Below are 27163 nucleotides of genomic sequence, written 5' to 3' on the forward strand. Positions count from 1 at the left end.
TCTTCTAAAAATCCAAGATAGTCTGAATTCTACATTTCCCGCATGAGAACCCACAGTTTTCTCTTTTTCTTAGTTATCAGAATTTTTTGTCTTTATGTCTTTGGAATTTTGTTTTTGAGAGCTATCAGTGTCTTCTGGGATGACTTTCCATTTATAGTTTTAAACTGTAGGGATCTTACATGCATTTTCTTTGAACCATAAGAAGCCTTCTTTCCAAAATCAAAATGGGTCATCAGACTATGTTTAGCTTCCTTCTTCACTGTCACAAATTCTTAGAGTGGCCATTTCTCCCAAAATCCCTGTCATCTATACTTTAAGAACTATTTCCTCCTTGATCAAATCCAGAATGATGCTTCCTGTCATTTCCTTTTTCTTTTGAAGGATGAGTGACCATTGAGACAAATACAGAATTTATTGGTTCTTGTGACTTTGGCCAGGAGATACAATTATATCTGTATAATTGAAGTCCCTCAGAGCTTACTTGCTCCATCACTGGCCAGTTGGGTCCTCAAAGCAGTGGCTATTGTTATAGCCAGAATTCTAAGTAACACTATGGGAGACTACCCTACTGTACACTAGTACATGAGCATGCACTATTGTATTTTCCCTTGATAAGCAACTAGTAGAGTAAGATTTTTAAAGGAAAGGCCTTTATTCAAATGCCATAACAAGAATAGTAATATAAATAATTTCTTCCAACATCAGGGGTGCATTTCTCCTCAAATATACCCACCGTCCAGGAGGCAGAAAAAAGTAGGCAGAAATTTAAAGTACCATGGCATATATGTAAATGACATATGTTATTAAGAAATTTTAAAATTCTGGAACTTTAGAACTTTGATATCCTTTCTTTCTCTGGAAAATCCTTATGAAGTCATAATGAATCCCTTCAGAATGAATCCCTCCATTATTCAGCTGAGTTGGGTCTTTGCATGTCATGGTGTTGCCACTGTATAGTGGCTTTCTCTTCCTTTCAGGTGGATAAATCAGTCTGCTGCTGAACCAGGATGTCCACTCACTGACTGTATTGGCTCCCTCATAAAACCCTGGCTTTTGGATTAGTCTGGGCAGTTGGTGGGGAATGACTTCCAAATGAGGTCAAGCAAGTCTCTTTGATAGTAAGCAATCACTGCCAGACAGGACTTTTGCTTTTAGTACCTGCTGGCAGATAGTACCAAGCAGACCAGGCTCTTATCAGAATGTAACATCAGTGCCTGGATCATTCAATACACTGGCCTTCTGGACTTGCTCTTTGATTGGTAGCTGAAATCTTTCCCCACCTTCAGCCATAAACTGAGCTGAGGTATACTGTCTTCTCTCTAGGGGAAATAATACCATGCTCTTTTCATTTGGAGTATTACAAGTCTTTCAGTTAGGACATTGACCTTAATTTAGAATTGACAGAAACTTTTTCTCTTTGATTCCTTTAAAGTCTGAATCCTCAATGTTATTTTTCAACTTTAGGTAGGATGTGGGGAAAAAAGTTGCTATTCCCTTTGACAAATTCTTCCTAACTAGAAACTCCTTTTCCTAATAAAACAATTCATTTTCTTTTATGGTGATAAATCTTTTATCATCTTCCTTTTTTTTTTTTTTTTTTGAGATTATTATGTAGATGCATGACTAGGGATTATATCCTAGAGGTCTGTTCGTTTTTTTTTTGCTATCTTCTTCATATGCAATTAATGGAGTCAAGTTTCCCATCTTTTTTAGGGAAAGGAGTGTCTATTTTACATCTGAAGTCTTTCTCCTTTACCTTTACCTTCGCATTTTAACTTCTATAGACTCTCAGCTTTTGCTGAAATCTCAGTAGGGTACTTCCCTCTTTTAAGTATGATAGCTAGATTTGTGATTTGTTTCCTGAATTCTTTCTATATTTTCTTCTTTCCAGTTTGTCTCTAGCATACCTCCACTATAATATTGCTTCTAGTTTTCTTTCCATTGAATTTCATTCAAATGCTCACTATCATGATTCAGTGATATATTCAGTGAAATATCAGTGATATAAATAGAACAAAACTAAAAGACTGAAAAAACTAGAATTGATAAAGAATCTATTATCAAAAATAATGGATTTGGAACAGAAAATATAGAGCAATAACTTAATTATTGAATTCCCTTAAAACTACAATAAAAGAAAATTAACAAACAAAAAACCTCTGAATAATGTATTTCATGAAATCATCAAACTGCTAGTACTACTGCAGCTAATGGATGAAGGCAAAATAGAAATAGGAAATTCTCTTATATAAAAAAGATAGGTCAGTCAGGTTTTTTCCATCTTTTATAATATAATGGAAAGTCATGGACCCAATACTGTACTAAGTTCTAGGTGTATAAATACAAAAAAGATAATTCCTTACTTCAAGGAACTTAAAATCTTTTGTGGTAAGACAACATATATAAGAGGATTAAAAAAAAAAAACCCAAGAGTGAGGGACCCAATGGAGGAACATAGGAGTTAGAAAAGGCTGTATGGCCATGTGGGAAATGAGATTTGTATGTCCTGAGAATCCTCTTTAAGTAGAGCTAGTGGAGATCATGACTCTGCCCTTCAATCAAAAAGGCAGAGGATGGTGATGAGGTGATTTGCTCTTGCAAAATCATGAAGTTTCCCAATGATTATGTTCCACCATGATGGGCATAATGAAATTAGAAAAGTCCCCCAGATAGTAAGCCAAGTCAGAAATGAGCAGAGAGTGGGAACTTAGCTGAGACTTGAAGGAACCCCGGGGAGCCACAAGGCAGACATGAGGAGGAAGGGAGTTACAGATATGAGGGGTGGCCAATGAAAATGCATAGAGTCAAAAGATGGCATGTCTTGTATAAGAAACAGCCAGGAAGACAATGTCACTGGGTTATGAAGTAAATGGAGTAAAGTAAGATTTAAAAGGTTGGAATAGTAGGAAGGAGCCAGGTTATAAAGGAAGTGATGCCTTTTTTTTTCTTCTATATACCAGTTCTCTTCTTGCTCATTAGCTCTTTTACATAATGGAAAGAATCTAGAGACTAGACTATCTTTGGGTATTTTTTGCAAGGCTCATGAAAATTCATCCCAGCTTCTTTTTCTGTCCCTCTTCAGATCTGACCTTCAGCCCAGACTTGCTATTTCTTTATTTTTGCCTTCTGACTTCTTCTAAGGTCTACTTTTTTTTTCTCTCTGCATGTTAATAAAATACAACAAACACTTTTGTTTTTTGTTGGCCAAGTTTTAATTTCAGGAAAAATTCAGGAAAAGAGGAAAACTTCCAAAACTCTTGACTAGACTTTCAGAAGCCTAGTTGGAACATAAGAAATTAGGATGGAAGTGAATAAAAACACATATTCAACTCTCCTCTGCAGATAAGGGAAGGGAAGGAAAGGGAGGAAAGAGTATGAATATCATTTCTTTTTTTTATTATTATAATAACTTTTTATTGACAGAACCCATGCCAGGGTAATTTTTTACAACCTTATCCCTTGCACTCACTTCTGTTCCGATTTTTCCCCTCTCTCCTTCCACCCCCTTCCCTAGATGGCAAGCAGTCCTATATATGTTAAATAAGTTGCAGTATATCCTAGATACAATATATGTGTGCAGAACCAAACAGTTCTCTTGTTGCACAGGGAGAAGTGGATTCAGAAGGTAAAAATAACCTGGGAAGAAAAACAAAAATGCAAACAGTTTACATTCATTTCCCCGTGTTCTTTCTTAGGGTGTAGCTGCTTCTGTCCATCATTGATCAACTGAAACTGAATTAGGTCTCTTTGTCAAAGAAATCCACTTCCATCAGAATACATCCTCATACAGTATCGTTGAAGTATATAATGATCTCCTGATTCTGCTCATTTCACTCAGCATCAGTTCATGTAAGTCTCTCCAAGCTTCTCTGTATTCATCCTGCTGGTCATTTCTTATAGAACAATACTATTCCATAACATTCATATACCACAATTTACCCAACCATTCTCCAATTGATGGGCATCCAATGAATATCCTTTCTTATCTTAGGAACAAGGAATGTTATAGATAGTCATGATTTATATCCAGATCATCAGGTCAATCAATTGATCAGCAAGCATTTACTAAGTTCCTTTCATGTTCAAGGAAAGCAAAGTGGTCCAAGCAATCATATCAATGTTCATCTTTATGTTTAGTACCAGGTTACCAAAATGCTGCCTAGGTATCTATCAGCTAGGTGCCCAGCCACAATTATTCATCTCTTCTTTATTTGTCTCTCGGCAATGTCTGTGAATCTCCATTATTTCTCAGAACAGAAACATCTGCTTCTTTTTCAGAGAGTTTGACCATTGGAAGGACTTCATATTTATTACTTAGTACTAAATATTCAGTGAGACACTTTGTAATCATTTTTAAAGGATAGACAGGAATTCAAAATGGGATAGCAAGGACATTCCAGGAATTAGAGACAGAATGATTGGAGTGAAACTTCTCTTTCATTTTTTTCATTTCTTTGCAGTCTTTGAATTTGTCAATCACCCTCTTTTTCCTGATACGCTCTTCTTTTTATATTTTTGTGACTCTACTCTCACCTATTTCTTTTTCTACCTATGCTCTTCAATCTCCTTTGTTTGAACTTCAGCCAGGTGATACCTTTTAATTGGGCCGGGTGTCCTATAGGACACTGGCATGGACTTTCTTCTTTTCTCCCTATTTCATACGGTGATCTTATCATCTCTCAACAATTCAATTACCATATTTTTACTGCTAAATCTCAAATTTCATTATCCAGACTAATCCTTTTGCTGACCTCTGAACTTTTATCTTCAACCAAATTATTAGGCATCTTGATCTGGATGTTCCAAAGACATCTTAAACTTGACATATCCATAACTGAACTTATTACTCTCTCTCTCTCTCCAGCAAAAAGAAACAAACAAAAAAAACTCCCAAATAAAACAAAAATAAAAAAACTCTCCTCTCTTTCTAACTTTATTTCAATTGAGAGCACCACCATCCTTAGTTACCCAGGCTTGAAACTTGAGACTCTGCATTCTCTCTCATACTCAATCTACTACCAAAGCCCGTTGATTTTACCTTTGTACCATCTTATACATATAGCCTCTTCTCTACTCTGACATTGCCACCATTTTAGTGCAGATACTCATCACTTCATGTCTGGACTGTTGCAGTAGCCTATTGCTTGATCTGCTTGCCATGTTTCCACTCCAGTTCATCCTCTACTCAGCCACCAAAGTGATATTATTAAACTGCAATCCCAAACATGTCACCTCTCTCAGTAAATTCCAAAAGCTTTCTATCATTCCCAGGATTATATCTAAAATCTTCAGATGGATATATTACTAAGAACTTTGAACACCAAACAAAGGATTTTATGTATAATCCTGGGAGTGACAGGAAGCTATTGCAGTTTTCTGAGAGAGGTGACATGTTTGGGATTGCAATTTAGTAAGATCACTTTGGTAGCTGAGTGGAGGATGGACTGGAGTGGAAACAGACATAACGGGCAAACCAACCAGCAGACAACTGCAACAGTCTAATTAAACATATTTCCTCCACATACCCTTCAGTCTAGTGAATCTTGATTCCTTGATGTTACTAACACAAGAATTTCCATCTCCTGATTCCAAATACTTTCACTGGTTGTTCTTGATGTCTGGAATTCTCTCTTCTCATCTCTTTTTCCTGGTTTCCTTCAAAGACCCCCACCTTTCCTGATCCCTCCTAATTTGAGGCAGGATATGTTTTCCCTGAGTTAATTGTTGCCATTTTGTCTTGCATATTTTTTATTTGTACATAGTTGTTTTCAATATGTCTCCACCATTATATTGTGAGCTCCTTAACAGTACAGGCTGTTCTTTGCCTTTCCCTAGCACTTGGCATATACCTGGCACATAGTAGGTATTTAATAAATGTTTATGGACTAAGAACACTATTATAACTGGCAAAGGAGTAAAAGTGCTCTCTTTATTTTTAGTAGACTGTTATGGGGAGTTTTGAGTGGAGGAACGTTGTACACAGAGCTATGCATAAGGAACATTAATCTTATAATAGTATGAGAACAGATTAGAAAAAAAGAAGAAAGATAGGAAAACCTGTTAGCAGGTTAGTGCAGTTATTCACACAAGTGTTAGCTCTAGGATAAATCTAGAATCTATAGATCTAGATTGGTGTCTGTGGGAAGAGAGAACAGACGATAAATGAGAGAGATATTGTAAAGGTAGAAATAAAAGAATGGGAATAATGATGCTGATGACATTACTGATCTGGACTACTGCATGAAGATTTCTAGTTTTTAGTCATTATTGTCCCTCCCTAGAAAAGTATAGAAAGTACAGGTAAGAGCACAAACTTTCCAGTTTTCCTATGTGATTGTCTAACACTGATGATTGCTGTAATCAAATAGCAATGACTCTGTGTCATACTCCTAAGGAAAAGAACTGATTATCAGTGAGGTACAGGAAAAACGTTAAACAAGAAACTATTCCTGAAATCCAATTTAATTTCTTGAGATTTCTAGAAAGGGGCTACTGAGATTTTCAGTAATATTATAAAGAACATTCCTATGCAGGTAGGAAATGGATCAGATGATTCCTGAAATCCCTTCTGATCTTGAGATTTTCTGATTCTGTAATTCTGCAATGAGGAAAGCAATACAGTAGATAGAGCACTGGGCCTGGATTCAAGAAGACCAGAGTTCATACACTTGTCAGATTGGCTAGAATGACAGGGAAAGATAATGCGGAATGTTGGAGGGGATGTGGGAAAACTGGGGCACTGAAACATTATTGGTGGAATTGTGAATACATCCAGCCATTCTGGAGAACGATTTGGAACTATGCTCAAAAAGTTATCAAACTGTGCATACCTTTGATCCAGCAGTGTTACTCCTGGGCTTATATCGCAAAGAGATCTTAAAGAAGGGAAAGGGATCAGTATGTGCCAAAATGTTTGTGGCAGCTCTGTTTGTAGTGGACAGAAAGTGGAAACTGAGTGGATGCCCATCAATTGGAGAATGGCTGAATAAATTGTGGTATATGAATATTATGGAATATTATTGTTCTGTAAGAAATGACCAGCAGGATGATTTCAGAAAGGCCTGGGGAGACTTACATGAACTGATGCTGAGTGAAATGAGCAGGACCAGGAGATCATTATATACTTCAACAACAATACTATATGATGATCAATTCTGATGGACGTGGCCCTCTTCAACAATGAGATGAACCAAATCAGATCCAATAGAGCAGTAATGAACTGAACCAGCTGCACTCAGGAAAAGAACTCTGGGAAATAAGTATGAACCACTACATAGAATTCCCAATCCCTCTATTTTTGTCTGCCTGCCTTTTTGATTTCCTTCACAGGTTAATTGTACACTATATCAAAGTCTGATTCTTTTTGTACACCGAAATAACTGTATGGACATGTATACATATATTGTATTTAACACATACTTTAACATATTTAACATGTATTGGTCAACCTGCCATCTGGGGGAGGGAGTGGGGAGAGGAGGGGAAAAATTGGAACAAAAGGTTTTGCAGTTGTCAATGTTGAAAAATTACCCATACATATAACTTGTAAATAAAAAACTATAATAAAAATAATTTTTAAAAAGTTGTAAAAAAAAAAAAAAAGAAGACCAGAGTTCAATTTTGACTTTAGATACCAACTGTATATGACTGGGCAAATCACATACCCTCTGTTTGCCTCAGATTCCTTAATTGTAAAGTAGGGATGATAGTAGCATCTATCATGCCAGATTGTTGTGAGGATAAAATGTTATAATCTTTGTAAAGCACTTAACATAGTGCCTGGCACAGAGTAAGTGTTATATAAATGCTTATTTCCTTCCCTCTTTCTTTCCAAGGCTATAAGAATTTAAGTGACTTTCTCAAATCACATAGCTGATTCGTGACAGAGAGAGGACTAGAACCCAATTTTTTCACACCTAGTCCAATGTCTTTCATATTATAAAACACAATTCTCAAGGGAACTTAAACTCTAGTAAAAATATAGAATTTACTGCAGCATTTGGCAAATTGATGTCACCTCAATGGGTTCCTAATGTGTCTGAATGCTAACAATCAAGAACAATTTATTAATATTGGCTTTTTAATAATTACTGTGTTCTGGGCACTGGCAATATAAATACAAAGACTGACCGAATCCCTACTCTTGAGGAACTTACTTGAGTTAATATAGGAGTTCCCCGTGTTTTGTGAGAAGGAGGTATTTTTCTTTTTTTTGGAATCTTTACTGAATTGTGAGTTGTGGGCAAGGGAACCATTGACAGTCATGAGATCTCGGATTTAGGATTGGCATTACAATATGAGGACTGGAATTCAAATTCCAGTTTTGCTATTTATTACTGTGTGACTTTAGGAAAATCACTTCAACTCTCTGAGTCTAAGTTTTCTTATTTTCAAATTGAAGAGGTTTGACAGATGACCTTTGTGGTATAAAAGAAAAACGTATTGCTTCTAAGTTAATAAATTCACTCTCTGACATCTAACCATCTCTGGAATCATGATGAAATCTCTTAACTTTTCGTGGTCCCAATTTCTCCATTTGTAAAATGGAACTAATATTTTCACTACTTCACAAGATTATTGTGGTTATGTTCTGTTTGTACTGGAGTTTTGGCAGGAAGTTGTTAATTTACAATTAAAGGCAGTTGAATGAACTATTGCCATCTCCAAAAAGAAAGAAGACTATAAAAGTTTGAGAGGGTCTATTGGGAACAGAGAAGTCAGAAGGAAATGTCTAAAATCAAATCAGTGAAGTGGATGAAAGAAAAAAGTAATTGGATTCTTCTTGAGATCTCACAGAAAATAGCTAATGTTTTTATTACAGTATTGAAAGGAGACTGTTAATTGTCCATTGAGCAAGCTAACCATCTCTAGAGAATATTTGGGCTGGCTACTATAAATAAAGCCTTCGTTAGGTGCCCCTATGGAATGACCCCTAAAAAGGAAGTGTTCTTGATATAGTGGCAGTTTGAACTACTGACAAGAAATATAATTGAGGATCTTGCTTTCTGAAAGTATAAAATGCAAAGAGAATTCAAAATTAGCAGTTGAGAGGTAATATAAATAAATCCTCCAAATAGTGTGCTACATTTTGCATAATATACTCTGCATATAAATTAAATAAAGTAAACTGAAAATTTGAACCTAAGGAAACATATTCTGTTTTCTAAATATCTTTAAAATTTCGTGGGATAAGACCAGGAATGTTCTGTTAAATCTTTAACAATAAGTCCTCCAGAAAAAAAAACAAAAACCTTATGAGTCTTTTTTTATCGATAGAATTTTCTTGATCCATATTCTGCTCTATAATTCTCTTTTTAGATTTAGATGGCATTTTCCATCTCAAATCTATTGGAATTGCCTCCAATCACTGCATTGTTGAGAAGAGCCACATCAATCACAATTGATCATCACATAATCTTGTTACTGATTTGTTCTGCTCACTTCACTCAGCATCAGTTCAGCTAAGTGTTTCCAGGCTTTTCTGAAATCATCCTGCTCATCATCAAGAACATTTCATTACATTCATATACCATAATTTATTCAGCCATTCTTCAACTGATGGGCATCCACTCAATTTCCAATTCCTTGCCACTACTAAAAGAGCTGCTACAAACACTTTTGCATATGTGGGTCCTTCTTACTCTACTTTGGGTTACAGACCCAGTAGTGAGACTGATGGATCAAAAGGTATGCATCGTTTTATAGTCCTTTGAGCATAGTTTCAAATTGCTCTGCAGAATGGTTTGATCATTTCACCAGTCCACCAACAATGTGTTAGTATTACAGTTTTCCCACATTTTCTCCAACATTTATCATCTTTTCCTGTCATCTTAACCAATCTGAGATATGTGAAATAGTACCTCTGAGTTGTCTTAATTTGTATTTCTCTTATCAGTAATGATTTAGAGCATTTTTTCATATGACTAGAGGACTTTAATTTTTTAACCTAAAATTTTTCTGTTTATATCCTTGACCATTTATCACTTTAGGAATGATTTTTATTTTTATCTTATGAGTCATTTTAAAGTTTAATGTGCATTATTAACACCTTCTCCATTAATTTCTTAAGCCTAGATGTAATGTTCTGGTTAGCTTTCTGGAAGTCTCAGGACCAGCCTTAGGTTTCAGCAGAATAATCACCACAAGAATAGTCAGGAATAAAGTCCAAAGTCTTTATTATCTTCTTCACAGTCTGTCTCCTTCACCTGGAGCTGGGCTAGCTTTCTGGGAGAGCTTCAGACGGGTCTTGGTCTCAGTGGAGAAATGAAGGAGGACAGGCCAGCCATCATGAGGGTCTTTGTCTTCAAGTCTCTTTAAATCCTCCTCTAAGTCTGACTTTGACCTCTTAAATACTCTATTACAATTAAATCCATTCATCATACTGAGTATAAGCCAATCATTATATCATTAGAGAACCATTTTTTGTTGTAAGATTAAATCAATTATACTGAACTAGAGAACTATTAATCACCATGCTAAACTAGATAACCATTGTCTTATCAATTCCACTGAGTTAACATCTTGTTATAAGAATCCTTGCCTCAAGTCTGTTTTTACAGAGTTCTGGCCCATTACACCTAGAAGTCATCAAAATTATAAAAGAAATCTTGATTTACAGCATTTGTCAATTTCTGAGGTATAAATGCTCACCCTAAAAATGTAACGATTGATTTTTGTGAGTTTGTTCAATATAGTTCCGTTACTGGACGGAACTCATGCTCAAAATGACTCTGGAATAGTTTATCTTATTTAGAAGGAATAAAAACATATGAAAAGGGATAGAGATGAACATCCTCATGTAATTAAAATGATATGCTCACGTGAGAAATTTCAGAAACTGGAGAAGAATGAAGTTACAAGATACATGCAGAGTAGATAGAAGGTAACTTTAGAGGGAAAGGCATTGCCAATTGGGTTAGTCAGTCAATCAACAACCATTTATTAGGTACTTACTGAGTATCAGGTCCTATGATAAGAGCTGAAACTATAAAGAAAAATGAAAGACAATCCCTTCTCTCAAGGAGTTGATAGTCTAATGGGGAAGACAACTTAAAAACAACCTTGTACAAACAATATACATAGAGGATAAATTGAAGATATTTAACAGAGGGAAAACAGTAGGAATTGAGAAAGACTTCTTGTAGAAGTTGAGATTTACTTGGGACTTGAAGGAAGGTAAGGAAGTCTGGAGGTAAAGATGAGGATGGAAAGGTTATCAAACATAGGGGAAAGTCAGAGAAAATGCATGGAGTCAGGAGATGCTTAAGGAATAGCAAGAAGGCCAGTGTTGATTGTGTGCATACATGCATACATGTGCATGTGTGTACATATGTGTGTATGTTGTTTAGTATTTAATCAAGGCAATCACTAATAGTCCTGACTTTCATCTTTGCACTAGACTTCCACTAGACTTGATTCTGGAATAAAGAGAATGCGGCTTATGAATTTGTGCAACCTGCCTCATTTGAATCCAATTCATATGAAAGTCAAGACATCACCTCATGATATCACAGAGCTTCTTTGAAAGAAAGGACGAATATCAACCATGTAAAATCTTGGATAGGAGAATTCTAGGTTATGAAAGGCTTTGAATGAATTTTATATTTAATTATGGAGATAAGAAGCCACTAGAGTTTATTGGAAAGGGTTATTGACATGGTCAAACTAAACTTTAGGAAAATTAATTTGACAGCAATGTAGAAGATGGACTTGAAAAGATCTTTTACAGAACTTTAGGTTTGAGCTGAGGCTTGAAGAAATTACAGGCATCCTAAAAGGCAGAAGTATAGTAACATTCCAGATATGGGAAACAACCAGTGCAAATGGAAATAAGAGCATAGTGTGTGAGGAACTGCAAGTAGAATGGTATAGTTGGATTGTAGAGTATGTGGAGGAATTTAATGTGTAAGAAGATGAAGAAATCAAATAATTTTAATTGTATTGAGTTTTTTGTATAAAACATAATTAACAAGAAAATCCATGCAATAAAAGCATTCTTACATTGTTGTAAACCAATGGTCAACCGTTACTCTTGTTGAGTTCTATACCAGTGATGAAAAAGATGAATCCTTAGGGAGTTGTAGGAGAAGAATGAATGAAATCACCATCCTCTCCCCCCCCCCCCAAAAAAAAAGAAAGAAAAGGCTGCTTTGAAAATGTTGCCAGAGAGAAGCTCATCAAGTAACCCAAGTAACACCAAGCTCACCAAGCCAATTCAATTATCACTGGTTGAAGCCCTGGCTTGACTGCTGCCCATCCCAGACAGCAGCCCCTTCCTAACTATCATCTATTTTGTTGGTTGTGGTTTCCTTCAGGCTCTTTTATTGCCCTCTTAGTGAAGCTTCCTTCAGCTGCTTTTTGTTCCTTCTACTATGGGTCCCTTAAAGTTCAGAATTTCCAGAGGCCATGTCTATGGGCTATTCCTTCTTTAGTTTGCTTTTTTTCCTTCCTGCTCCTGCAGCTCTGCTGAGGTAGTGTTCAAAAGGGCTCTTTGGGCAGATACTCTGAGATTCTTCTTGCTTTTCTCTACAGAGGGTCTCTAGTCCTGACTTCTGAGTTAGGTTGAGTGTTTTTTGAAAAATTACTTTTTTACTTTAGGGGCAGGCAACATTGTGTTTTCATGAAACTGAGAAATAATACATTCACCTCTCTTTGTTGTCCCTGCCAACTTATCTGAACCCAAAGAATTTTGATAAGCCTCTAAGAAGCATAAAAAACGGAAATGGAAGGGACAGGGATACAAAATGAGAGTTCTCTGCCACCATTTCTTCTGTCTTAATAAAATCATCATTCCTTCCACACATTTCTTAGTAGGGATGAACATTTCAAATATCCATTTATCAGAATTTTCTCTGACTAAAGCAGATCAATTGATAATTATTTGATTTTCATTAATGATAATTTCATTATTTAAAAAAGTTAGAGAAAATTGCTACTATGCCTTTGATTTTGTTCCATAAGAAATAAGTAATTGCTAAAGTGGAAAGATGGGAAGTTCATAAAAACTGATCATTCTCTAAAATTTGTGAGAGAGGAGACAGAAGCTTAGAATAGTCTAACTTAGTAATCAGAAAAAATAAAAGTAGGATCCTATGGAATGAAATAATCCAGGAGAAATGAGAATTCTGCTTTGAAAAATAAAACTTTGAGAACACAAACAAAAACAACTCCAAAGGGTAAGAATAGGGAAAGCTTTTAAAAGAGACCAATGTGAATTTACAGGGATTTCATTAACTAATTTAAATCAACAAAAGATATGCATAAAAGATAGAGGTGAAAGAAGACAACTGAAGCTGACTGCAAGCATAGTATGATCTCTAAAAATACTGTCAGGAGCACTAAAGCTCAGAGTCAATGAAGACTAACAAATAATGATAATGATAACTGAAAGGGCTTTTTGAATTTTTATTTTTTGATGGTTGTTTGCATTTCATTTTTGTTTTCTCTAAGAGAGTAATCCTTTCATTCAGAAAAATATGATGAAAATGATTTGATAGGGATTTGAAACTCAAGTGAAATTATGAAAGAATTGTGGCATACCTAGCTACCATTATTTCAAGTAAATAGACCTACTTTCCTAATAGAATTGGCAGACATGATTGCTCAGCTACTGTTATGTCCTCTTTGAAAGATAGGGAGACTAGGGAAGTAATTTAGTATTAGAAATGAAAAATGGTCCAGTTTTCCATAAGGGAAAAAAAATGTCTTCAAATAAAGATTAGTGAGCTTAATTTTGACTCTTGGTAAAATTCTAGAACATAATGAAAGGATGATTTATAGATGTTTAAAAGGGTAAATTGATTACTAAATACCAGCATGGGTTCATCAAAAGTTAGTTATTCCAGGCTATACTCACTTTATTTAGGTTACTTGTTTGAAAGATCAAAGAGACATTATAGACACTTTATCTAGGTGTCATCAAAGCATTTGACAAAGTCTATAATACTATTCTTTTCAGAAAAAAATATTACTTAGATCACTCCAAGGAAACTGGATCCAAAAACAAAAGATGGGAATAATTATGGTTGAAGAATCTCAGAAAAGACAGGTAAATTAATATATTGTGGAAAACAATTTGAAATTATGTTTTAAATGTAGTTAAAATGTCTATACTAGAGCCCATTGTTAGTTATATACTTAAAGAGGCCAAAGATAGAATATATTATATACATCAAAATACTTATAATAGCATTTTTGTTATTGTTGAAATAGCAAAAAACTGAAAACAAGATAGAAGTATGTTGATTTGGGAATGGCTAAAATTGTGGTATGTGTTTGTAACAAAGAAGAAATATATATAAGAAATAACATCGAAAGAATTTATAAATATGGGAAGATTTCAAGAACTGATGCTTAGTGATGCAAAACCAGGAAAATATTACGATTCTAACAGTGGAAAAGAAAACTTAATTCTGTGTAATTAATAATGATCAAGCTTGACTCTAGAGAAGAATTAGAATCTCCCTCCCTCTCCTCTTTGTGGGCAATTTTGAGTATGGACTGTCACATATACATATATTATCAAGCATGAGTGTTGTGTTGAATGGTTTTGTGGAACTGCCTATCTCTCTGTCTTTCTGTCTCTCTTCTCCCAATCTTTGTTTCAAAGATGGAATGTGATTCAAGAGAAATAGTTTCAGAAATTAAGGAGATATAACATTATATCAATAAAGACAACATATTAAATATGTGGGATAGAGAATATATTACAATTAGGGGGAGTTTTAGAATTTGTTGAATGATAGGAGCCAAAGAAAGAGTAAGTTTTGATTTGGAAAGAGTGATGTGGGCTGCTCTGGGAATCTGTCTTTATATCCCAATGCTGCTTTTATTTTTCCTCTCCAACTTAAATGAAATCATTTATAGTATGTACATCAAATGGACAAATGACATAAGTCTGTGAGAAATAGTTAATGTTTCAGATGATGGAATTTTTACCCTAAGAGACCACAAAAGATTAGAACTTCAGGATAAATTTAATAGACTGTACATAAATAGTACAAATGGAAGTCAGATTAGGGTTCAAAATATCAACTTTACAAGTACAAAGAAGGGGAAGCAAGACTATGCAATAGTTTGTGTCAAAAACATATGGAGTTTTTAGTAGATTGTAAACTTATGTCAACAATGTAATATGGCAGCTGAAAAAATTAATGCAAACTTAAGTTGCATTAAGAGAGACACTGTGCAGAACAAATAAGGTGACTATCCTATTATATTCTGCCCAGATCAGGTCACATTGGAGTTTTGTACACAGTTATTAATAATATGTTTTAAGAAAGACATCATAGTCTTTTTTTATTTTAATAGTATTTTATTTTTCCAAACAAATGTAAGGATAGTTTTCAACATTCATTTTTGTTAAGTTCCAAATTTTCATGCTGTGCAAGACCATTAGAATGAAAAAAAAAATAAACAAAAAAAATGGTGAAAATGCTATGCTTTGATTCACATTCTATGTCAACCGTTCTGTCTCTGGATGCAGAAGGCATTTTCCGTTCCAAGTCTATTGGAATTACCTTGAATCACTGAATTGTTGAGAAGAGCCAAGTCTATCATAGTTGTTCAATATATAATCTTTCTGTTGCTGAGTTATCTTGGTTCTGCTCACTTCACTCAGCATTGGTTCATGTAAGTTGTTTTCCCCAGGCTTTTCTGGAATCAGCCTGCTTGTCATTTCTTATGGAATAATAATATCCCATTACATTCATATACTGTAACTTAGTCAGCAATTTCCCAAATGATGGGCATTCACTCAATTTTTAGTTCCTTGCCATCACAAAACAGGCTGCTACAAATATTTTTGCACATGTGGGTCCTTTTCCCCTTTTTTTTTTTTAATGATTTTTTTGGAGTACAGATCTAATAAAAACTTTAAAAAAAAAAACTAGATCTGTACTCCAAAAAGATTATAAAAGTTCAAAGAGTATGCAAAGGCTCAAAGGACATGCACATTTTTTTCTGCATATAGTTTCAAATTGCTCTCCAGAATGGTCAAGGCATTTCACAATTCCACCAACAATGCATTAGTGTCAGGGCAGAACATGCCCATCAAAATTTATCATTATCTTTTCCTGTCATCTTACCCAATTAGAGAAGTGTAAAATGGTGTCTCAGAGTTAGGAGATGAACCATCTTGAGTAGTGCACAGAGGAGGTTTGCCAGAATGGTTGGAGCCTGGAGACCAAATCATGTGAATATTAGTTTAAGGAATGGGGAATATTTAGCCTGGAGAAAAGAAAGCTTAAATAAAGTACAATTATCTTCAGATATTTTAAGGAACTTTCATGTAGGGGGAAAAAAAGATTAGATTTTTATTGTGTCCTTCTAGAGTATGGCACTATATTTTCTCAACATAAAGAAAAACTTTATAATCATTACAATATATGATCTGTTTTAAAAAATAATGCATAGTCCTTCACTAAGGTCTATGAACAAAAATAGGATGAATATATGATAGAGATATTGGTGAGAGTGTTTCTGTCCAGAAAGGCATTGACTATATATGCTATCAGGAAATTCTGTGATTTGTGTTTCGTAAAAGTATATAAAGATAAAGGAAGAATTAATACCAGACAAGAGGGTTTTTCTGCAACATGATCTGTTGGATATAGAGTACAGAAGTGAAAAGGTTTTTAGAAATCATCTAATCTAATACCTCAATTTACAGAAGAAATTGGTGGGTTGGTGATTTGCCCGTGTCATACAAGTATCTTAGTTTAAAGTCAAAACCAGATCCTTTGGTTCCAAATCCAGGAGCCTTTTGACCATACATCCTCCTTGCTTCATATGAAGAAGCTGCAATTATGATGTCAGATAAAATAACAATAGAGATAAGCAATGCCAGAGTAAACCAAGGGAAAATCTATTATGTATGGAAGCACCATACATAATTTAAAAGTAATGATATTATTTACTAAATAGATATGCCTCACATGTGAGAATGACTAAATGATTAAAGAAAAAAAACTAGATGAATTACAAAAACACATTGATAGTAACATAAATAATAGATAGAGATATTAATATTGTCTCAGAGCTGGGTAATTCAAACAGAGAGGTAAAAGAAAAAATAATGAGATAAATGAATTATTTGGAAAAGTAAGCCTAAATCATCTTTTGGAGACTTCTGATTAAGAATTAGAATATATATTATTTCTTAGGATCTCAAAGTACCTTTAGAAAAAAAAAAAAACTTACTATGTTCTATATCAAAGAGAAGTTATAAACAAATGTAAAAAGGCAGAAATAATGAACATATCCTTTAAAATACATCATAAATAATGATGAACAAAAGGAAATTTAAGCAAAAAACAGACCTAAATGGGGGAACTATATAATCACATCTTCAGTTTTTTCCTTTGGCAATTCATGTATAACTTACTTATATTAACGATATAATTATTTAATCTCTATCTTTTTAAAATTCACAATTATAAATCTCCAAGCTATATTTATTTACACATTAATTCCATCAAGTACTTATAAAGAAATTAATATCTTTAAATTAATATTTTTGTGAAAAAAACAATCTCAAGTTCTTTTTATGAGACAAATATAGTCTCAGTATCCAAACCAGGAAAGACAAAGTAGGAAAAAAAAAAAACTGTAGTGCAATCTCAATGACTATTAACACAAATTTTTTTCAATAAAGTTTTTATAAGGAGATTATAACAATCTTTCTATTTATGTTATGCCTCCAACACTTGGTATCTCTTTGCTGAGAATTCACTATATTTAACTAGTCCCATACTGTACCTTCCTGCCATGCTGCGATGTTTCATTCTCCACTTCCAACCTGTCAATCCTGCTTCTGCTTTGGAGCCCTCCCAATTGCACTCTGGTCATCTACTTTGTCTTGCTATTAGATTCTACCTCTAACATGGTACTCCAACTCCTAATGTGACTAAAACCACAGAAACAGGAAAACATAGGTTTGAAGCTAGAAGAGATCTTGGAGACCATGGATTTTAAACTCATAATTCTATAGATGAATTAACTGAAGCACAGAAAGGTTAGATGTCATATAGCTAGTATCCAAGGCTGAATTCAAACTTTGGTGTTTATTACTTAAAGCCCAACACTCTATCCCATTGTGTTGCATTCCTTGTTGGTGAGCATTTATTATATTTATGTCTAGTTAGCCATTTTCCATTCACACTGCCATATATATACTTTCCCCTCATTACCCCCTTCTCAGTTATTGTGGGAACAGAAATCAAACCAATATTACCATTCCCAGAAAGGATAGGTCATTCAATTGCCCTGACTCCATTTACCATTTTTTGTGACTTACAGACCATACCACCTGTCCCTGTCCATCATTCTCCTATATGTGATGCTTTGACCTTATTAGATTAGAAGGTCCTTTAGGCTGTCTTATGTTTGTTGGTTTTTGTAGCCTTAACACTTCCTTTAGTTTCTTATGAACAATTTCTTACAAAGTCTGGCATATATTAAGAATAATATATGCATCACCATTTATTTAGAAACTATATTTGCATCATATATAAATACAACATGGATTAACATTAACATAGATAACTATATTCACAACACAGATTAACAGATTATTATTATTATTAATACATACACAAGAAAAGTAATTAAAGTGCATGATTATTTCAGTAGATACAGAAAGACCTTTCAATAAAATACAGCATATCTTTATCTTAACAACTGAAAAAACATAGGCATAAAAGGCAAAAAAACTTATTGAATATGATTTTAAAAAGCATATATTTGGAGGCTCTCTTGGGCACATTAATTATCAAAGCAGGGGCAGATTGCCTAGATCCCATATACTTACTCCAGTAAAAATATGAAATTCATACCATACTGTTAATTTTAAAATCCCATGAGAAGTAAGTAACTTCCACACCAGGACTGCACAAAACACCAGCTATGGAACAGAAAAGACCATTAGCAAGCCTGATGGCTCAGATAGGCAAGCCCAAATTTTCAGTGGCAAACTAGAGATATAAGTTGCCTTCATGGAAATGGTCTAAAGGCACCAAAAGCAAATACCCTCTCTTTTCCCATTATAAATCTAGCTTAGTCAGAAAATTCCCAAACCCTAAAACCCTAGAAGTCTTGGAGAATAGCAGGGACCATCGCAGTATTATCAGATAGGGACAACCCTGTTACCCAAAGTTGCCAGATACTTTTAATGCTCTGAAATTCAAAGATCCAGGGAGATCATTACCCAGAGAGGTAGAGATTAGTGCAAGAACTCAGGGCAAGGCCAAGGAAGGCTAAATACAAAATTTTAATGGAGGTGAAGCCTGACCCTGAAATAAAGTTAGAGAGAAGAATTTTTGTTTTCTTTTTGCTGAAGCAATTGGGGTTAAGTGACTTGCCTAGTATCACACAGCTTGGAAGTGTGAAATGTCTGAAGTCAAATTTGAACCCAGGTTCTCCTGACTTGAGAGGTGGTGCTCTCTCCACTGTGCCACCTAGCTGCCCCGAGAGATGAATAATTAAAAGAAACATCAGCCAATATAAAATTTATTGTAGATATAAAGAGTTTCCAAATCAAGGAGAGTAAAATTACAATTGAAAGCAGAGAATCAGAGAAAAAAATAAATTTTCTACTAGGATTAAAGAATACTTAGAAGAAATGAACGAGGAAGTAAAATGTTAAAAAGCTTTGGAGCAAAAAACTGGAAGGAGGATAATAACTAATTTACAAAATAAAGTGTTAATTATGCCCAAGTAATGAACTCTGAAAACTAGAGGAGACCAAATAGAAATCAGTGATTCCATGAGACAATTAAAAATATCTGAATAAAATAAAAAGACTTAAAAATAGAAGGAACAGTAATATTTATGATATTAAAATAATTGATTTGGAAAAATAGGTCAAGCTTATTTAAGAATTATTGAAATTCCTTAAAATGATGGTTTTTTTAAAATCTTGGGATATTATATATGAAGAAATCAAATGGAACTTCCCAGATCTCCCAGAACCAGAAGGCACAGTGAAGATAAGAAGCCACTGATTACTTCCTGGGAGAAACCTCATAAGAAAAAGTCCCAGGAATGTTATAGTCAGAATCTAGAGCTTCCATTCCACAGAAAACGCTTTCCAGTATCTAGAAGGAAGTACCAGGAAACTATGGTCAGGGTTTTAAGAAATTTGGAAGCCTCTACTATAAATGAAAGAAGATCTTGTAATACGATATTCTAGAAAGCAAAAAGTGATATAGATTGACAACCAAAAATATCTTATCTTGCTAAGCTAAATATCATCCTACTGGAAAAAACTGGATCTTTAATACAATTAGAAGACTTCCACATTTTTTTCAATGAAAAGGAACTTTGGAATATAAACACAAACATTCACAGAAATGTGGGGAAATAAATTTAACTGAGGATTGTAATGCTGATGATTTTAATAGGAAGAGAAGAAACAAGTGTCCCTTCAGATCCTTACTATCTTCAAAGGATATTGATGGAGTTAAATAAGAAAAAAGAAAAGAACAAATGGTGGATTAATTCTATTTAGAAGGTTTGAAGAGAGAAAGAAGGGAGGATAAAGGAAATACACTAGTGTAAAAAGTAGAAAAAAAGGAGTAGAACTTGCTATTTGCATAATTGGGATTTATGAGAAGCAGAGTATAGAAACAATGAGGAAAGAATTTGGGAGTGGTCATAGATGAATCTGTCTTATCTGAAATGGACAAAAGTTTGAATATACAAACAAGACCGGTTGGTAAAAAAATATATATCAAATTCAATAGAGAAACAAGCAGGAACAGTGAGGGGTGTGGTTAAGAGGGAAAATAATATAGAAGTAAGAATAGCTACAAGCAAAACAAACTTCCTCTTCTTGAAAGGTGTGTGTGTGAAGGTGAGGGGAGGACTGTTGAGAGGAAAACAAAGAAAAGCTAAGAACTAGATTCTAGGAAGATGTCCATCAATTGAAGAATGGCTGCTCAAATTGTGGAATATGAATATAATGGAAAATTATTTTGTTAGAAGAAATATTCAATAATTTCATAAAATAATGGGTAATGTAAACTGATGCAAAATGTAGTGAATAGAACTAGGAGAACAATTTACATAAAAACAACAACATTGTAAAGAAAAATGAACTTTTAAAGATTTAAGAACACTGACTAATCAATAGCCTGGGATTCAACATGTTATGTATCTTCTGACAGAAAAGTGAAGTCGAGGTGTAGAAAGAGACATACATTTTAATACACAGTCACTGTATGGATTTGTTTTGCTTGAATATTTTAAATAATTATTTTTACATATTCACAAACATATTAACAAAAATATTAAAGAATGATTTTTCTTTTTTCATTAAAATTTTTTTCATTTTTTCATTTTTTTAATGGAAAGGGATAGGAGATGAAGGGAGGTTAGCAATAGTAATGCCAAAAAGAAAAAGGGTCATTGAAATATTTTAAAATTATATAGAAGAGAACTAAAGGAAGAACAAACAAGCAAGACAGTTTTATTATTTAATTTTTTTTACTAAAGCTTTTTATTTATAAAACATATATATGCATGGGTAATTTTTTCATCATTGAAATCTTGCAAAATCATCTGTTGCAAATTTTCCTCTCCTTCCTCCCACCTCCTTCCCTAGATGGCAGGTGATCTAATACATGTTAAATATGTTAAAATATATGTTAAATCCAATGTATGTATATATAGTTATGTTATCTTGCTGCACAAGAAAAATCAGATCAAGAAGGAAAAAAAAACCTGAGAAAGAAAACAAAATGCAAGCAAACAACAACAAAAAGAGTGAAATCCCGACTCAGTTCCCAATGTCCTCTCTCTGGTTGTATATGGCTCTCTTCATCACTGAAAAATTGGAACTGATTTGAATCATCTCATTGTTGAAGAGAGCCATGTCCATCAGAATTGATCATCATATAGTCTTGTTGTTGCCGTGAATAATGATCTCCTGGTTCTGTTCATTTCACTTGGCATCAGTTCACGTAAGTCTCTCCAGGTCTTTCTGAAATCATACTATTTATCGTTTCTTATAGAGTAATAATATTCTATAACACTCATATACCATTATTTATTTAGCCATTCTCCAATTAATAAGCATCCATTCAGTTTCCAGTTTTCAAGACAGTTTTAGAAAGTAATATATAGGACTTACGGTGCCAAGTTGGTGGAGTGAGGAAGGAACCCTTTGAAGCCCTCCCAAATTCCTCTCCAATCAATCAGAAACTATGGTCAGAACTAGCTCAGAATTGGTCTAAAAATAGGTAAGCATCTTACTAGTCCAGTAGGAAAGGTCTGTTCCACTGAGATGAGAGAAGAGCAAAGACTAAGAGCAACAGCAGCCAGCCTCATATCAGAGGGCTTGCAGTAGGGATCCAACCTTGGACAATCCCCCAGTGAGGTACACCCCTCCTGCAAGTCAGCAGACCCCATAGGCAGGTGAGCAGTTTCTGTAGTACAGCAAGGTTCCATCCCAGTGACCCCACCTGCAACCCAAACCACCAGTGACCCCTTGACTCCATGCGTGACCAGTAGTGAAGCTATATCCCTGGTCTGGCCCACTGCAAGACCCTGCCCCTGGGACTTAGCAGCAGAGAGATCCTGTTTTCCTAGCAACCCAGTAGAACAGCAAACAGCTAAGATCTGAAACCCAGTGAAATCCAGAAGTAGGACCCAGACTCCCAGCACAAAAAACTTGGGACAGTGCAGGATCAGATCTCAACTCTCACATTAAAAACACCAAGTCAAAAAAAAAAAAAAAGGCAGAAAAAAATGAGCAAAAAGCAAAAAGAGCTTGGCTATAGAAAGTAACTATGGTGAGAGGTAAAAAAAGACTAAACTTAAAAAAAAGAACAATACTGTCAAAATAATCTGTGAAGCCTCAAAAAAATGTGATTTGTTATCACCCCCCCCCCAAGAATAACTTAAAGATTTTAAAAAGCAAATTAGAGAAATAGAAGAAAAATTTAAAACAGGAGAGTCATTGAAGAGAATCATGAAAAAAGAGTCTAACATGGGAAATGATATACAAAAATTTACTGAAGAAAAGAATTCATTAAAATTAAACAAGTGGAAACTAATGACTGTATAAGACATCAAGATATGATAAAATCATAAAGGCAAAACAATAGAAGAAAACGTGAAATTATTTATCAGAAAAACAACTTACCTAGAAAACAGAATCAGGAATGATAATATAAGAATTATTGGAGTACCTGAAGGGCATGATAATAAAAAAAAAAAAGCCTGGATATTTTCCAAGAAAGTAAACTACCCTAATTTATTGGAACCAGAAGTAAAAATAGATAAAAAGAAACAATTCAAATATCATGGAGGGACAATCAGGATTACATAGGATTTGGTGGCTTAAAAAGAGCTGGAGGGCTTTCAGTGTGATATACCAGAAGGCAAAGAAGTTGGAATACAACCAAGAATCATCTATTCAACAAAATTGAATGTAATCTTTCAGGAGAAAATGGATATTTAACAAAATAGAGGACTTTTAAGCATTTCTAATCAAAAGACAAGAGCTAAATAAAAAAATTAATCTATAAATACAACACTCAAGGGAAACATAAAAAGATAAAAAAAGAAACCAAAAAGAGAAAACACAAGTTCAGTAAGGTTAAACTATTTGTATTTCTATATGGCAAGATAATATTTGTAACTCAACAACTTTTTTTTTTAGTATAAAAGCAATTAAAAGGAATATATGTAGACAATTTGTAAATATAAGGTGATTTTGAAAGAATGATACCTCAAAAAATAAATAAAGGAGTGAGAAAAAATTGGTTTGGAAGAAGGAGAAGAGAATTTGAAGGGGTATTATCCCACGTGACAGAGACATTAAAAACCTATTATAACATGATGATGTGAAGATGAGATGGGGGATAGTGAGCAAAGCTTAAATCTTATTTTCTTCAAAAGTGGTTCAAAGAGGAAATATATCCACTCACTTGGATATAGAAATCTATCTTACCTTATAAGGAAGTAAAAAGTGGAGGAAGGATTGAAGAAAGGGAGGATATATTGGGGAAGGTGGTAATCAGAAGTAAAATATTTGTAGAGGAGGGGAAGGATGTAGGGTAAAAAATTGGGGGGAAGCATTGGATAAGCAAAGGAAAATAGCATGGAGAGAAATACCCAGTTATCATAACTGTAAATATGAATGGGATGAACTCAGTAATAAAATGGAAGTGGATAGCAGAAGGAATTAAAAAGCAGAATCCTATAATATGTTGTTTACAAGAAACATGTATGAAGTGAAGAAATATACACTGGTTAAAGATAAGGACTGAAGCAAAATCTATTATACTTTATCTGGAACAAAGAGCAAGGGTAGCAGTTATGATCTCAGACAAAGCAAAAGCAAAGCTTGATTTAATTAAAAGAGAGATAAAAAAGAAAATTGTATCTTGCTGAAAGGTACCATAGACAAAGAAGTCATATCAGTACTAAACATACATGCACCAAATGATATAGCATCTGACTTTTTAGAGAAATTGAATGAGGAGGCATCTAGGTGGTGCAGTAGATAGAGCATCAGCTCTGAAGTCAGGAGGACCTGAGTTCAAATCTGATCTCAGACACTTAACACTTCCTAGCTGTGTGACCCTAGGCACCCCAATTGCCTCAGCCTCCCCCCTCAAAAAAATTAGTTAAATTGAATGAACAGATAATAAAACTGTACTAGTGGGGGACCTCCACTATTCCCCTTTCAGAAACAGATAAATCTAATAAAAAAAATAAACAAGAAAGCATTAAGGAGGTGAAAAAATTCTGAAAAAGTTATGATAGATCTCTGGAGAAAATTGAAGGGGAATAGAAAGAAATATGCCTTTTTTTTTTTTTTTTTTTTTTTTTTGCAACAAGGCAAGGCACTTATACAAATGTAGAAAAGCAGACATAGTAAACACATCCTTTTCAAATCATAATGCAACAAAAATTACATTAAATAATGGAAAATGGAAAGAAAGATTAAAAAATAATTGAAATTAATCTAATGCTAAAAAACAAGTGAGTCAAAGAACAAATCATAAAAGCACTTGATGATTTTATTAAAGAAAAATAACAACAATGAAATAACATCCCAGAATTTATGGGATGCAGCTAAAGTGTACTTGGAGAGAATTTACATTTCTAATTACTGATATCAATAAAAGAGACCAATGAATTGGTTATACAACACCCCTCCCCCCAAAAAAAATAAAAAATCTACAGTTAAACACCAAATTGGAAATTCTGAAAATTGAATGAGAAACTAATAAAACTGAAAGTAAGAAAACCATTGAACTAATAAATAAAGCTAAAAACTGGTTTTATGAAAAACCAAGCCAACCAATAAAATAAAGTACTAGTTAATTTAATTTTTAAAAAAGGTAAGAAGAAAACAAAATTACTAGTATCAAAAATAAAAGGGGGTGAATTCATCACCAGTAAAGAGGAAATTAAGACAATTCTTAGATGCTGTTTTGCCCAATTATGTGCCAATAAATTTGACAATCTAAATGAAATGGAAGAAAATCTACAAAAATGCAAATTACCCAGATTAACCCAAGAAGAAATAAAATGTTTAAACTAATTTTAGGAAAAGAAATAGAAAAAGCCATCAATGAACTTTCTAAGAAAAAATCTCCAAGATCAGATGGGATTCACAAGTGAATTTCACCAAATGTTTAAAGAACAATTAATCCTAATGCTATAGAAAGTGTTTGAAAAAAATAGGTGAAGAATGAGTCTTACCAAATTTCTTTTATGACACAAATATCATGCTAATAAATATCCAAACTAGGAAGAGCCAAAACAGAGAAGGAAAATTATAGACCAATTTCCCTAATAAATATTGATGCAAAAAATTTAAATAAAATGCCATTCAAGGCAATTACAGCAATATATCACTAGGATCATATACTATGACCAGGTGAGATTAATAACAGGAATGAAGGGTTGCTTCAATATTTAGAAAACTATTGGCACAATTGACCATATCAACAACAAAACCAACAAAAACCATATGATTATTTCAATAGAGATAAATCCTTTGACAAAATAAAGTTCCCATTCTTATAAAAATAGTAGAGATTGTAGGAATAAATGGATCTTACCTTAAAATGATAAGTAATTTTCTAAAATCATTAGCAAGCATTATCTATAATGGGGATAAACTAAAAGTCTTCCCAATAAAATCAGGGGTGAAGCAAAGATGCATGTTATCACTTCTACTTAATATATTAATATTAAATAGTTAACTAAAAATGTTAACTATGGCAACAAGAGAAAAAAGAAATTAAAGGAATTCGAATAGACAAAAGGAAACAAAACTATCACTCTTTGCAGATGATATGATTTTATACTTAGAAAATCCTAGAGAATCAATTAAAAAAACTACTTGAAATTTTAAACAACTTTAGCAAAGATGCAGGATATAAAACAAACTCACATAAACCAGCAGTATTTCTATCTTGCCAACAAAGTCCAGGAGTAGCAGAGACAGGATACTTCCATTTAAAATAACTTAGACAGTATAAAATACTTGTGTGTCTACCTGTCAAGACAGATCCAAGAACTATATAACAAAACTATAAAACATTTCTCAGAAAAACAAAGTCAGCTCTAAGCAAATGAAAAAATATTAATTGTTCCTGGAAAGGTCAAGCCAATATACTAAAAAGACAATTCCATCTCAATTTATTTATTCAGTGCCATACCAATTTTTTCTTGTGTACAAGACAATGGTATAAATATGTATACATATAGTGTATTTAACATATTTTAACATATTTAACATGTATGGGACTACCTGCCATATAGGGAAGGGGGTGGAGGGAAGGAGGGGAAAAGTTAGAACAGAAGTTTTTGCAAGGGTCAATGTTGAAAAATTACCCATGCATGTGTTATTGTCAATAAAAAGCTATAATAAAAAAATTAATTTATAAAGTTAGAAAAAATAATAAAATTCAAGTGGAAGTACAAAAAGCACAAGAATATCAAGGGAATCAGTGAAAACAATGCAAAAGAAGGTAGTCTAGCCATACCAGATCTCAAATTGTATTGTATTGTACAATGGTAATTATTAAAACAATCTGATGCTGGCTAAGAAATAGAGTTGTGGATCAGTGGAATAGATTAGACATGAATTACATTATGCTAAATATTAATCATTGCTTAATTCTATGTCTAGTAGAATTAA

General features: G+C 33.8%; 1 long non-coding RNA gene across 2 annotated transcripts in view; it reads left to right on the top strand.

Moving 5' to 3' along the window:
- The window catches only part of LOC116419374, a 60190-nt gene that overhangs the window by 15051 nt on the left and 17976 nt on the right, over nt 1-27163 (top strand). Inside the window, exon 2 of one of the 2 annotated variants that reach the window (XR_004229670.1) lies at nt 13958-14047. The exons of the other annotated variant lie outside the window; for it this stretch is intronic. This is a non-coding gene — a long non-coding RNA (uncharacterized LOC116419374). The remainder of the gene's footprint in view (nt 1-13957; nt 14048-27163) is intronic. 2 annotated transcript variants of the gene reach the window in all.

The sequence above is a fragment of the Sarcophilus harrisii genome, chromosome 5 (assembly GCF_902635505.1).
Source record: "Sarcophilus harrisii chromosome 5, mSarHar1.11, whole genome shotgun sequence".
NCBI classification, from domain to species: domain Eukaryota; kingdom Metazoa; phylum Chordata; class Mammalia; order Dasyuromorphia; family Dasyuridae; genus Sarcophilus; species Sarcophilus harrisii.